This window comes from Maylandia zebra, linkage group LG15 (assembly GCF_041146795.1).
Source record: "Maylandia zebra isolate NMK-2024a linkage group LG15, Mzebra_GT3a, whole genome shotgun sequence".
Classification (NCBI taxonomy): domain Eukaryota; kingdom Metazoa; phylum Chordata; class Actinopteri; order Cichliformes; family Cichlidae; genus Maylandia; species Maylandia zebra.
This window is the reverse complement of record NC_135181.1, coordinates 21,715,530-21,730,153: the sequence shown is the minus strand read 5'-3', so window position 1 is coordinate 21,730,153 and position 14,624 is coordinate 21,715,530. Positions and strand designations below refer to the sequence as shown.

At 40.0% G+C, this 14,624-nt stretch overlaps 1 long non-coding RNA gene across 6 annotated transcripts; it reads right to left on the bottom strand.

Annotated features, from left to right (window-relative positions):
• Positions 1–4,582: 4,582 nt before the first annotated feature.
• Positions 4,583–13,085, bottom strand: LOC112433644 (uncharacterized). 6 transcript variants are annotated; one of them, XR_013093182.1, is made up of 8 exons: positions 11,184–13,085; positions 8,504–8,589; positions 8,280–8,369; positions 7,904–7,990; positions 7,801–7,829; positions 7,599–7,643; positions 5,818–5,873; positions 4,583–4,897 (listed from the first exon to the last, which is right to left on the bottom strand). It is a non-coding gene; the product is annotated as an uncharacterized LOC112433644 (long non-coding RNA). The 6 variants fall into 6 exon arrangements; XR_013093179.1 differs by having other exon boundaries at positions 4,583–5,873; positions 11,184–11,334; positions 12,866–13,085; XR_013093178.1 differs by having other exon boundaries at positions 4,583–5,873; positions 8,504–8,592.
• Between the last annotated feature and the right edge of the window lie 1,539 nt (positions 13,086–14,624).

The following is a 14,624-nucleotide window of genomic DNA, read 5'->3' as shown; positions in this document are numbered from 1 at the left end:
AATGTAACAATGTGAGACACAAAAACGTGTATTAGGACACTTTAACTGATTATTGTTTAATTATTATAAATATAATTAATGTGTTTTTGTTCCAAGAAGAATTTGAGCTAAAACTATTTTGATGTAAATACTCACAGGTAATAACAGAGAGACGAGCCAAAGACTGATGAACCTGAGTGTGTTTAGATGGTGTTTCTTTGACTTCGTATTGTCGACAGTAATAAAAACCAACATCCTCGACTGTGAGCTTCTTTATGAGCAGAGAACAGTTCACTGTAACTCAGTCTGTCTGATTTAGTTTTAGCTTGTTCACCAATCTGTCCAAGTGTGATCAGCTCTACGTAGTCCCATCACAGTTATTCTGCTCATCTATCACATTCACACAAGGCAGAGTGACGTCATCTCCAACTTTCATAAACATGGAGGCTTCAGTTACAGATACTGTTGAGAAGATTGAAGAGAAATATGATAGACATTAGAATACAGCACTTTTACAGTTAGAGTGAAGATATTTTAGACACAAGTTCATAAACAGAGCATGCTCAGCTCTCTTATTTACTGTAAAGGTTGTTGACTGTAATAATATGAACAATATTTAGTTTGACTGCTATTTAAGTGTTTCCTGTATTCTTACCTGCGATCTGAATCATGAGCATCAGACATGAAAACATTTGAATCCATCTGAATTCATCCATCGTGCTTCTCTGTCTCACTTCTTTCTTGTTCTTGATCTCGACTGTCACACCCTCTGAACTGATGACTCTGTAAGACTGTTTGTACTTCCTGTCATCAGTGAGATGTCACTTCCTCATCACAGCTTTAGGGATCCAGTTGTTATTTTTGCTGATGATAATGTTTCATAGGTTGAGTATGTCAGCTTTTCATGTGTCTGAAATTCATGATTTTTATAAACATAATTTATTGTAATGAGAAATCACATTCAGCAGGTGCACTTTGTGTCTATTCCCACAGAGCATTTGTGACAGACTGACAGTGATTTAAATACTGATTGTTAGGATGAATTGAAGATGATTAACTGATAAACAGAATCCAGTCAAGCTATTTGGTGATTGGACTCTGATGGCCTTCACGGCTGATTGGATTCCAGCTGATGAAAGAATTTAGGCAGGACCCCCCACAGTCCAGACATGGTGGTGGTTAAGATGGAGAATTGGATGGAGCGCTGAGTAACATGTCTGGAAGGGAGATTGAAAGATGAGCAGGGAGATTTAAAGTACATGAAGTGGAGGCTGATTGTCTTGAAGAAGGCCGGGAGAAAGACGATTGGACTTGACCAGTGATGTCAGCAATCAGCTGGACAGTGTTCGAAAGTGGAAGTGATGAAAAGCTCTGGCCACTAAACACCCAGGAAGTAGACAGAAGTGTGATTATAAGTCTTCCTCATTGTACTCGTGAAGGCTGAACTTAAGCTTCATGTGTTTCACTCCCTGAAAATAAACAGACGACTGAGGAAGTTGAATGTGTGAAGTTTAAGATAAATGTTTCTATTAATGCAGCTTCTCTTTCTTTAAAATGTAAGAAAATGAAAGCACATAACAAGGTTCTGTTGAAGGGTCAAACACCTCCGCCACCACAGTTGGACTTTTGATGTCTAATAGATCATTTGATTACACAGCTGCAGCTACAGAACATAAAGCAGGTCTGAGACGCTCCTCTTCCTCATTGTTGAACTGAAGACGTTTCTGAGAACTGAAAGTGTTTTGGTGAGAGTGTGGCTACAACAGCAGCAGAGCTCATGAGGTTTGACTTTATAATAACGGACAGTTAAACATCAGAAACACAAACTATTATCACAATTGTTGAACGCTGACAGTATGAAATCGGTTTAAGGGTTTAGAGAGTTTGTGTTCAGTCTTTCACAGTTGTGTGAGGAGAGCAGGAAGGAGGCAGGACAGACTCAAACTATCTGTTGGTGTTTTATTGATATATTTAAAACAGAAATTGTGACCAAGCAAGCAGAAGATGTGTACCAGGGTTGTGAAGCAAAGGTTTCTGCAAAGGACACATCTGTGCATCCTTGATTATACCTCCTGCAGCAAGTCTCCTCTCCTCTCTTTCCTCTGAGTTAAAACATCCTTTAACATGGTTTACTTGGTTTACTGAAAATGATTTGCAGCTCACGAGCAGGAGGACACAGGAGACCTGCACACCTCCAGGACACTGCGGAGTGCAGCTCGGATCTCAGCTGACCCTTCTCACCCTGGATACAGTCTGTTTGACCTGCTCCCCTCAGGCAGGAGGCTCCGGTCCATTCGCACCAGAACCTCTCGCCATAAGAACAGTTTCTTCCCCTCTGCTGTTGGACACATGAACAATAAACGTACGACTGTCCCCACCACTAACTCATGACCCTACGCTGTGTTCACTGCATGATTCCATGTTTTGGCACTGATCACCACCTGCACTCATGTATATATCTTTCTACGTAGCACTTTGAATTCTTATTCTCATGTATATATCTCATGTATATCTCATGCATATATCTTTCTACGTAGCACTTTTAATTCTTATTCTTACTTTTATTTTTTTCATGTCTATTTAAGCGCAATTTATGACAGCATGTTTGCACTGAAGCACCGCAGCAATTTCCTAATGTTGTAAACCTGCTCAACATTTGGCAATAAAACCCATTCTGATTCTGATTCTGATTCTGAGATGAGGAGGCACAAAATTGAAAATTGAGACAAGTCTTGGGAGTGGTGTCATTAAAGCTGCTGGTAGAGTGCTCAAGGCCTGCGCCGACCAGCTGGCTCCTGTGTTCACCAGACTATTCAACCTCTCCCTGACACATGCCTCTGTCCCTCACTGCCTGAAATTGTCAACAATAGTCCCAGTCCCCAAGTCCACCACCATCAGTAGCCTCAGTGACTACAGACCCATCGCACTGACTCCAGTGGTTGCAAAGTGCTTTGAGAAGCTGGTCCTAAAACACATAAAGGACTGCCTCCCACCCAGCTTCGACCCCCACCAGTTTGCCTACAAGGCAAATAGGTCCACAGAGGATGCAATTTCCACTGCTCTCCACTCCGCTCTGCATCACCTGGAGAATCCTGGGACATCAGTAAGGATGCTCTTCGTTGATTTCAGCTCAATACTATCATCCAAGACATTCTTATAGACAAGCTGGTAAACTTGGACTCCCCCCCTCCACATGTGCATGGATCAAAAACTTCCTCACAGACCGTTCACAGTCAGTCAAGGTTGGCACCCAGCAATCATCCACCCTGTCACTCAGCACTGGCTCACCACAGGGATGTGTGCTGAGTCCATTATTATACCCCATCTACACCAGTGACTGCACCCCTACGCACCCCTGCAACATCATCATCAAATTTGCAGACGACACCACTCTGATGGGGCTCATCACCAACGATGATGACACCGCCTACAGGGATGAGGTCCAGCGACTGTCAGAATGGTGTAACTACAATAACCTCACGCTAAACACCAAGAAAACCAAGGAAGTGGTCATGGACTTCCGCAAAACAAGAACTGACCCTCCTCCCCTCTCCATAAAAGGTGACTATGTGGAGAGGGTGTCCTCCTTTAAGTTCCTCGGCACCCACATATCCGAGGACCTATCCTGGTCCACAAACACATCAGCTCTAGTGAAGAAAGCCCAGCAGCGCCTCCATTTCTTGAGGGTGCTGAGATGGAACAGGCTGCAGACTGACCTCCTAGTGTCCTTCTACCGTGCCACTATAGAGAGTGTGCTGGTGCACGCCATCCCTGTGTGGTACGCTGGTTGCACAACAGCTGACAAGAAGAGACTACAGAGGGTCATCAGAACTGCAGAGAAGGTGATCGGCTGTCCACTCCCCTCCCTGGACTTAATTGCCAGCTCAAGATGTCTCTCCAGAGCCAGGGCAATTATAAAGGACCACCTCCATCCTAACCACCACCTCTTCAACATCCTGCCCTCTGGAAAAAGGCTCAGATCCATCAGGTGCAAAACCAACAGACTAAAGAACAACTTCTTCTCGTGGGCTGTCAGAACTCTTAATGCAAACTAAGAGTGTGTAAAGACTTCCCCAACACATCCACCCTGACGCTGCTGTTGATCATCTATGTGCAATATCTCAGTCTTTCCATGTTCTGTGCAATATTTTTGGCTTATGTGCAATTATTTTGGTCCCAGTCTGTTTCAATGTTTCCTACACATACACCATGTATATAGTTCCACTCACATATGTATACATATACACTGTTTTTTATTTTATTCTATTTATTTAATTATTTATTTATTTTCCGCCTTCGTTGTATATTGGTTTCTCTTCTTACTTTAGCACCTTTGTGGTTCAGCTACCCAATTTCGCTGTGCAAGAAACTGCACAATGACAATAAAAAGCTCTAAGTCTAAGTTTCTAAGTCTCTAACAGGTGACTGTGCAAATACTGGAAAACTGAGGACCTCTGGCGGACAAAAGGAATAATACACAAAAAAGTGCTCAGACATAAACTGTGAGAGTTTAAAATTTGTTCTGCAAAAATAGAATTTCACCAAATTAATAGAAATGCATATTTTCCAGATTACATTACTATAAAAAAGAATATTCAAGATATTGATTCAGATTCTATTTAATCATCATGAAAGACATGTTATAAAACTCATACTGGACTTTTGACACTGCACATATTTCACTTACACAAACTATAAAGGCATTAAAGGCATTTAACAACAGTCATATTATAAGAGAGGATTAAGACTTGAATACACATCTTCTATCAGATTAAAATAACAACAGCGTGAAACTCAAAAACTATTAACATTGCTTTAAAGTTCTCATCTAGTTTATATTTACCTATAAAACCAGATGAGATGACATTGATAATATAACAGCAGTTTTCTCTGCTGAGTTGATGTTGCTGATCAGTGGCTGGACGACAAAAACAAAACATAATCAGAATCAGAAAAATGTATTAATCCCTAAAGAAATGATGTGGTTACACAATGATAATAACATCATAAATGTTGCTTTGGCTCATTGACCTCAGGTATTTGAATTTCTCCACCTATATTACCTCTACTCCCTGCAGCATCTCTGTTAAACCTGTCTCCCTCTCATTCACACAACTTCTCTCCAGAACACTCCTCCACCGCTACAGGCCGTCTTTCACCTGTTTCTTAATGTTGTCCACAAACATAATAGACCAGAGACTCCTGCCTGACCTCAACTGTCAACCTACCCATCATCATAAAAATGAGAACAAAATAAAGAGCATAGATTCCTTTCAGTACTTTGGATTTCTTTTCTTTTGACAGAGGAAAAATTCAAAATAAGATGAACAGTAAAAACAGGTAATAAATAATAAAAATAGAAGCTAAGGAAGATCTTCAGAACACAAATTTGAAACTCAAATACAACTCAAAACTCTAGGACCATGGCACTGAATCCTGTGTGCTGTTCAATAGTCTAGCAATAGCAATAGTTTTAGTTGTATGTTTTCTATCCAGCCTTCTCTTAGAGCAACTGCTCATATCCATAGCAAAGAACTCCTGGTACCAATTATATTTTCATTTAAAAAAAGGAAAAATAAGTGTATTATAATGTAGCTGGGCACTCTCCCAAAAACTGGTGTTTCTTTAAATCTGTTGGACCCATAAACAATATTCAAGAATTGTCTTTCCATTAAATGCAAATTCTTTTTTTTCAACAGCTTGAACTATGTTATTTTAAAATTGACAGTAGAGCAGAAGTCACTGCATCATTTCATCATCAACACGAATCTGAAAAAAGCTGTCTGATATATAGATAAAATAATAACAAACAAACAAACATATCACTAAACAAAACACCTTATCTTGGTTTTCTAGGTGTTGCTGATGGTGACATAGGAAACTTCAGGATCCACCTAAACAATGAAGAGAAAAACATGCTGACTCCTCAGTAATATCCATCCATCCACTTATCCTTTTTAGTGTCGCGGGGGTGCTGGAGCCTATCCCAGCTGTCATAAGGCGAGAGGTGGGGTTCACCCTGGACAGGTCGCCAGTCTGTCGCAGGGCCAACACACAGAGACAGACAACCATTCGCGCTCACATTCACTCCTGCATTCACACCTATGGGCAATTTAGATTTTTCAATTGACCTATACCTTTAGAAGTGCTTGTATGAATGGGTGAATGAGGCATGTTGTTTAAATGGCCTGCATTTGTATAGCGCTTTTCTAGTCCCTAAGGACCCCAAAGCGCTTCACACTACATTCAGTCATTCACCCATTCACACACACATTCACACACTGGCGATGGCAAGCTACATTGTAGCCACAGCTGCCCTGGGGCGCACTGACAGAGGCGAGGCTGCCGGACACTGGCGCCACCGGGCCCTCTGACCACCACCAGTAGGCAAACATGGGGTTAGTATCTTGCCCAAGGATATTTGGCATGCAGCCAGGAGGCAGCCTGGGATTGAACCACCGTCCTTCTGATTAGTGGCTGACCTGCTCTGCCACCTGAGCTACAGCCACCCCTACAGTGCCCCTACAGTAGTCAAAGCACTGGGAGAGTAGAAAATTGCTATATAAGAATCAGTCCATTTACCAATAAAAAAAAACACTGCAAAACACACAAAACAAAATAGAAATAAGAAAAATGGTAACAGACATAGGAAAAAAAACGTAAATAGGAAAAACGAAAACAGAAATAGGAAAAAACAGATTTCCAAAAGCAAAGGGAAGTGTTTCTGGGGAGACAATAACCCGACGGACCAGTTGCAGGGACGCAAAACATGCTAGGTGTGTTTTATCATGATTCATATAATACTGATGATGGATTTTTAGGCTAATAGTTAGGCTAACACATATACCACTCATCTTTTCTTTCCTCACAAAACCGATAAATCCTCCACTTCTTTTAAGTGTCTCCCAGCGCAATTCTTAGCATATTTTGGTTCCTGCAACTGGTCCGTCGGGTTATTGTCTCCCCAGAAACACGTTGTGCTTTTGGAAATCTGTTTTTTCCTATATCCGTTGTCGTTTTTCCTCTTTTCGTTGTGTTTTGTGTGCTTTTGCAGCATTTTTCTTATTGCTGGTGTTTTCTTAAGTTGCAGTGGCCTCTCAGGGCCACCGTACAACTGAGTTCCTAGTCTCCACTATGGCCTAATCTCCTCATGTGTATTTAAAGCCCCAGTTTGCTTCTGTTCTTTGTTATGTTCTATGTTCCTTAGAGGCTAGTTTGTGACTTCCAGATTTTTAGTGTTGCCTGAATTATTTTGTGTTTTGCATTTTGGCCTGCTAAGGTCAGCAATAAAGCTGCTTTTTGAGTTTAACATGGATTTGAGTTCTGCACTTGGATCCTACTTTGCCAACAGCTATCCTTGAAAATATGTCTCACTGTAATGCAACATAAACAACTCTTCATTCATCACTTTAATTTCTCAGAAATGGTGTCTCAAGATATTGCATTTGTGTTTTGACCTCTTACTTCAGGTTTTACGATTCATGGTGTGGTCTACTGATTTTATTTTTGGCCTAACTTTCTTATCTTTTGGATGCTTTTTCAGTTAGTGTCATGCATTTACAATTTTTTAGAGAATAAGAAGAAGTGTTTTTAACTCTGGGTGTAGTGGGTGATCTCACCGAGTTCTGATTGGTTTGAGTCTCTGCAGGGTTTGAACTCAGTCCCTGAAAAACAGACAATAGTGTGATTACATCTGGTGGAAAAGCATTTCTATGAAGGCAGTTTAGTTCTTGTTAACACTCCCTCAAAGATGAGCGGTTTATTTAATTGTCTTTTTAGTGGCAGATATAGGAATATTTAATTATATGTTTCAAAACTCACAGGATTTTCATTCTTCTGCATTTTGTTTCCTGGAAAGACAAAAACAGTCAACTCTAACATTCATAGAACAACTTACAAATGTTGTATCTGTAAATGTTCTCACCTTTCATTCTTTTCCTTATGATGAGACACACAGCTGTTATCAGCAGTGCGACCAAACCAATAGCTCCATTGATGTACCACGAAATAGCTGCGATAAAGCAGACAAAACAAATTTGAAACATTTTTGCATGTTAATGTTTGAAAAACGTTTCACACCATTTAACAGCCATGATACTCAAGTGAACAATGTTTCCTGCCAAAACCACACCATCATATCAAATGTTACATCTTAAGTTTCCTATAGGATAGGTAAGTGATTTTCTGTCATCAAAATGTAAATAATATTCATTAGGAAAAAAGATGTAAACTAAAGTATGAACTCTCCTTAAAACTCTAAAAGAAAACGTGTTTTTCCTGCTTAATCATCATAATCTTACGTGATTTTGAAGGATTGCTGATTGTGTTTGGTTCTGATTTTGTGCTGCTTTCAGTTTTTCTCGCTGGTTCCTTTGTTGTGTTTGCTTCAGCTGAATAAATGACAAAAGCAAACCAAAAAGTGTGTCATTATTTCACAAGTTGTTAATGAAAAAAAGATCTTAAAAATGTAAAATCTATCAAACTAATATTTGAGGTCATCTTAAACAGTTGATCGTGAGCTCACCTGTTTCCTCACCTGAGGGCTGAAGGTAAATGGCTGCACTCTTCCTGTGTCTGTATCAGTCACCTCACACTTCACTGTGTTGTATCCTGCTGAGTAAATAGGGTAATACTTTATAACAGAGAGAGAACATTTCACCTCAATAATCAATCTGTCTGGTTTAGTTGTGGCCTTTTCACCGATCTGTCGAAGGTTGATCAGCTGTGCTGTTAGTTTCTTGAAATAAAAAAACATTTAGTACCATCACAGTTATTCTGGTCATCACATTTAGACGAGGCTGAATGACGTCATCAACAATCTTCATTGAAGAAAACCAATTAAAAAAACATTAGAATACAGCACTTTTTACAATAAGAGTGAAAATCAATTTAGAAACAACTTTATAAACATGCTTCCCTGAAACAGCAGATCATGCTCAGCCGTCTTATTCATGTTATTGGTAAGTGATTGTAATAATATTGATACGATTATTATTTCACTGCTATAAAAATGTTTCCTCTATCCTTACCTACAATCTGAATCATCAGCATCAGACATAAAAACATTTGAATCCATCTGAATTCATCCATTCTGCTTCTCTGTCTCACTTCGTTCTTGTTCTCAGTCTCAACTGTCACAGTCTCTGAACTGATGACCCTTCAGGACGGTTTGTACTTCCTGTCATTTGTCATGTTTCACCACAAATTTAGCAATTTTTAGTCGTCTCTCATTTATGTTGATGATAATGTTACACAGCTGGAGTAAATCAGCTTTTCTGAAACATTTTTTCTAAAGGAAATTTATATGAAGACTTGGCAGGTTCATATTTTTGTCATTCTCACAGTTGATTTGTGACATTGATGTGTTTGACATTGAAAAGAAAATAATGAATAAAGAAGTCGAATGTGAGATATTTTTTGGAATAATGCAGCTCCCCTTTTTTAAATATTTTAAATCAGAAGGTGCATGACAGTTAATGTGTCAGACTCAACTCCTTAACCAACATAAGTGAGATGAATTGATTTTACAACTGCAGGTACAGGAAATATAGCAGATAATGCTATTGGAGTGAAACCCAACAGTTCCTCACCGTTAATCTTAAGTAATTTCCCCCTGATGAGGTGGAGAGGAAGTGTGTTCGTTACAATGTGGTGTGCTCATTTTACTGTTTTTTTAAGAATCTGCTGTTACAAGTGAAAATCTAAACAAATTAAGGGAAGGTAAGGCCCCCAAATGTTTTGGGTTCGTAGCGACACTCTTGGTTTCTGACAGAAAACGGTAAGTGGTGAGAATAGAGGCTGTGGTTCAGGGGTTATCAGCAGTAGCATTTAACAATAATCTGTGAAATTGGTAAATAAGTATGCTCATTAATATGTTATATATAATATATTAATATGCTCATCAATGTGCTCTAGTGTTTAAAACCCTAGAGTTCAGCAAATTAAATTCAACAAATATATCACGAACACCTTATTTGTGATAACCAGTGTTTCAGTCACAGGCCTGTCGGTATTATTCAAGTTACACAGTGGATTTTTTTCTTTTGGCTAAATACAAAATAAGAACAGTAAAAACAGGACACCCAAAATCAAAATCCAGCTTGACGCAAGGAAGATAAGATTAGTTAGGGAAACTATCACAGCAAAGGCAGTAAACTAAAAAGGGCAAAGGGAAGACAAGACACAAATTGGGAGGCAGAAACCGGTGAAGGTAAATACACCCAGCTCAAGGCAATCACGGCAGAGTTGGCAAAGGTGTTAGTAAAGCTACCAAGAAATGAAAGAAAACTAACCAAAATAAAATAGGAAATGAAAAAAGACAAATAAATCTAGAGACCAGACAAACACCTAATGAGCCAGGCATTCATTTAGAGCAAAACTAGTTGTGGGCAGATAACAAATGAATAGAAAAACATTTTATCTCCAGATGACATTATTGTAAGCAATAAGAAGGAAGAAACTGATACAGATTTAATGGTATTTAATGGTCAATAAACTCATGCTACAAAACCCATAACGGTCATTTAGAAATCTAAAACAAACAAAAGCCGAGCGCTACCCCCAACTCACTAATTGAATAAACAAGGGAAAAAAATGATAGAAAATAATAAGGCAGTTCTCTCTTTCTGCTTCAGTGCTTAGTTAAAAGTCAAAGTATCAACACACTAAATACAAAACTTGGCAGTTCTCTGAAATCACACACCCAGATCTGTCATAGATGGTTTGGAGGCCAAGGACGGGCCTGCTGCTGCTGTCAGCTACTGCCGGGGAGACTGCTGGAGAGGATTTTTAAAACAGCCACTTGATGATGGAACCAATCAGCAGCTGCCAGCAAAATCCAGCCACTGTGATTCAAAAGATGGCCAGAGCCGTAACAATAGGATTAAATCTATTAAACTAGATAAGATTATACTGATAATACAACAGCAGTTTTTTTCTGCTGAGCTGATGTTGTGGATCAGTGGTATCTGACAGAAACACCAGAGCCTCCAGTGCTTTCATACTTTATTGAAACATCATCTTTATCATAATGTACCTGTGAAAAACAAGCAAAAAACCCAAAACCAAATGTATCAGATTGTGAGACAAATAAATTGGCATTGTGTTTATTATTACCTGTGGTTTCAGTTATATTCTTTCCATTAGTTCTTAGTTTTCTTTTCTTTTGTGTTTTTGAGTGTTAGGTTGAAATTGTTAAATGTTACCATTATTGTACTGCCAAGGTCTCCCCTTCCATCCATCCATCCATCCATCTGTTGGCTTCCACTTATCCTTCTTAGGGTCGCGGGGGGTGCTGGAGCCTCTCCCAGCTGTCATAGGGCGAGAGGCGGGGTACACCCTGGACAGGTCGCCAGTCTGTCGCAGGGCCAACACACAAAGACATCATTCGCGCTCACATTCACTCCCGCATTCACACCTATGGGCACTTTGGATTAATCAATTAACCTATCCCCACAAGCTGACAGAGGCGAGGCTGCCGGACACTGGCGCCACCGGGCCCTCTGACCACCACCAGTAGGCAACAGGTGAAGTGTCTTGCCCAAGGACACAACGACCGAGACTGTCGGAGCCGGGGCTCAAACCGGCAACCTTCCGATTACAAGACAAACTGCCAACTCTTGAGCCACAATCGCCCCAAAATTATAAACACAACAAAAGCTATTTTGCCCAAACACCTGAAATACATCTAATTAATATTTTAGCTATTTTTAGTTGTTTTAAACAGCTGATCGTGAGCTCACCTGTTTCCTCATCTGAGGTCTGACAGCTAAAGGTAAACAGCTGCACACTTCCTGTGTTAGCATCAGTCACGTCACACTTCATTTTCTCATATCTTGATGGATAGATATAGTGAGACTTCCAAAGGGTCACAGTAGTGGAGCAGTCAGTCTGTGAGGTCAGTATTTCTTTGTCATCTTTGTTCATATCTTGACGTTTAATCAGCCAATTCACGGTGTGATGACACTGTCCATATGTCACCACAGAGCAGTTTACAGTTTTTCTCAGTTGCTTTGGTGCATTTCTCACAACAGAATTGATCTCTGCACCACTACTAAGGCTCTTCTCAAAACAATTGGTGCAAACTGCAAAACATGGTGGATAACTCGCAAAAGTGAGTCACCTCATCAAAAAGAAAAGTCAGTTGCTCAAAATAAGTAGTCAATGCTTCAAAAGCAAGTCCCTTAATCAAAACAGATAATATATTCATCAAAAGCAAGTACTTATATCAAAGTGTCAGGGCTGTCACAATTACAAGTCATTACACCAGCACCTTTGGTCACAAAATCAAATGGTTTGAACAGGTTCTCATTGTGACGGATTTCTTTGTAGGTGCTTCCCAATGACTAATAATAAAAAGATTAACCTGAGACAGATGAACCAGAGCGTTTAGAGTTTGTATTTCTCCTAATTTGTACTGTAGGCATGAATAAAGACCAACTTCCTTAAATGTGAGCTTCTTAATAACCAGAGAACAGTTCGCTGTAACACTCAGTCTGTCTGATTTGACTTTGTCTGTCCAAGTGTGATCAGCTCTACTGTTGTTTTGTGTCTTGAAACAAATGTCCATTCAGTACTGTCACAGTTATTCTGCTCATCTATCACATTTAGACAAGGCAGAGTGACGTCATCTCCAACTTTCATAAAAATGGATATTTCAGTTTCAGATACTGTTGAGAAGATTGATGAGAAATATGAAAGATAAATTAGAATGCAGCAGTTTTACAATCAGAGCGAAGATTTTAGACTCGGGTCTGTAAACATGTCCCATATTTCCCTAAAACAACAGTACATGCTCAGCTTTCTTATTTACTGTAAAGTTTATTGACCATAGTAATACTGATAATATTTAGTTTTGTTGCTAATAAAATGTTTCCTGTATCCTTACCTGGAATCAGAATCATCAGCATCAGAGATAAAAACATTTGAATCCATCTGAATTCATCCATCGTGCTTCTCTGCCTCACGTCTTTCTTGTTGTCGATCTCAACCGTCACAGTCTCTGAACTGATGACTCTTTTTACTTCCTGTCATTAGTCAGATCTCACTTCCTCACTGCAACTTTAGTCATTTGTAGTTCTTTCTTCTTGTTGGTATTGAGTATGTGAGCTTTCTCTGAAATTGATGAATACATTTAAATATTAAACAAAGATGACACAAATAAACACAAAATGCAATTCCTAAATGAAGTTGTTTATTATTAAGAGGGGAAAAACCTATATGGCCCTGTGTTAGACCAAGTTAAATGTGCGACAGTGTCAAAGTGCTATAGACAAGGGTGCAGGGATCAGGTCTCCAGGGAATCTGCAGGGAAAAGCAGGGGGAACACACTCACTCTCCTTCTGTCTCTCTTGGCGTCTCACCAGTCTCTCACTCCTCTCTCGTACCAGAATTTCTGTAAGGAACAAGGGCAGGTCCAGGGTGTCTGTACACAGGGAAACGACGTGTTAGCACAAGATTCAAAATCCAAGAGAACTAGATTACTAGTGTCCTAGCCAGGACTTCACTAACATGAGTCAAGCAACAATACAACAAAGAGCAGTCTAACTTCTTCCCGTAAGTAGAGGCTGGTTAATGAGACGCAGGTGTTCACCATCTCCCAGGTATGTAGGCCAAAGGCGGGAGCCCACAATGGCCTCCGCCCAGGCGATAGAGGGAGAGAAAAGGAGAGAAAAACAATACCAAAGCCCACTTGTAGCAGAATATTTCTCAGGCAGACGGTGACACTATAGTTTTTAAACATAACAAAAATCAGACGACGACTGGTTTGATTTAACTGTGGTGATGTTTAGATTGCTCGAGTTGAAAAACCTGTTGCCGTCCAGTTTGTGTGAAGTCAGCATTACAAAGCAAATGCAACAACCTATTAACAAAAAGTCCTTATATTTACTGTGATAGTTGACCTGCTGCACTCTTGGTCTTAAAGCAAATTAGTGTTGTTTTAAGCTTTAGAAAATGAGAAACAGTAATGTTAAATATATATGTATCACAATGGAGTGGACTTTGAGAGATAGTTTTATCTACTCTGCAGCATAAGCTGAAAAACCAAGGCAGGATCCATGAAGCTGAAACACGTCAGCAGAAGGAGGAAAAGGTGGTGAGGCAGGAAAAAGAGACTAAGAAGGTACCTCAGGCCACCAGGGTGGAGAGAGACTCACGGTCGAATTATGAGGTACAGTAAGCCTGAAAAGACAGGAGCGCTTCAGCTCGCTGTGTCGTTGTCAAAGAATGACAAAGAAAGAATCTAGTTGTCGTCCTGCAGAGGCAGCCCTCTCCGCCCATCCCAACCTTGCAGAAAAAGCTGGCAAATCTTGCGCCATCTAGGCCCTCCTCTGTTTTTAGCCAGCGCTCGTCTAGAACTCTGAGTAACTCATTGCAAAGACTGCAAATTTTTTCACATTTTGCCCTGTATAACAACTCTATAAATAAATAAAAATGCATTCACAGAATTGCTCAGTGTCAGCACCAAACCACCCACCACCCAATGAAATTCCCAGCCAGCAGGGTAAGATTTGTGCAAATTATAAACCTTTATTTTCCTGATCCCTGCCCTGCCTTCAGTCCCCTGTCGTGCTTCAGATGATCAACAGGAAGTGTTCAGTTTGCTGTCAGCCTTACGTTGGTGTCTGAGGAAAGAGCGGTGACAA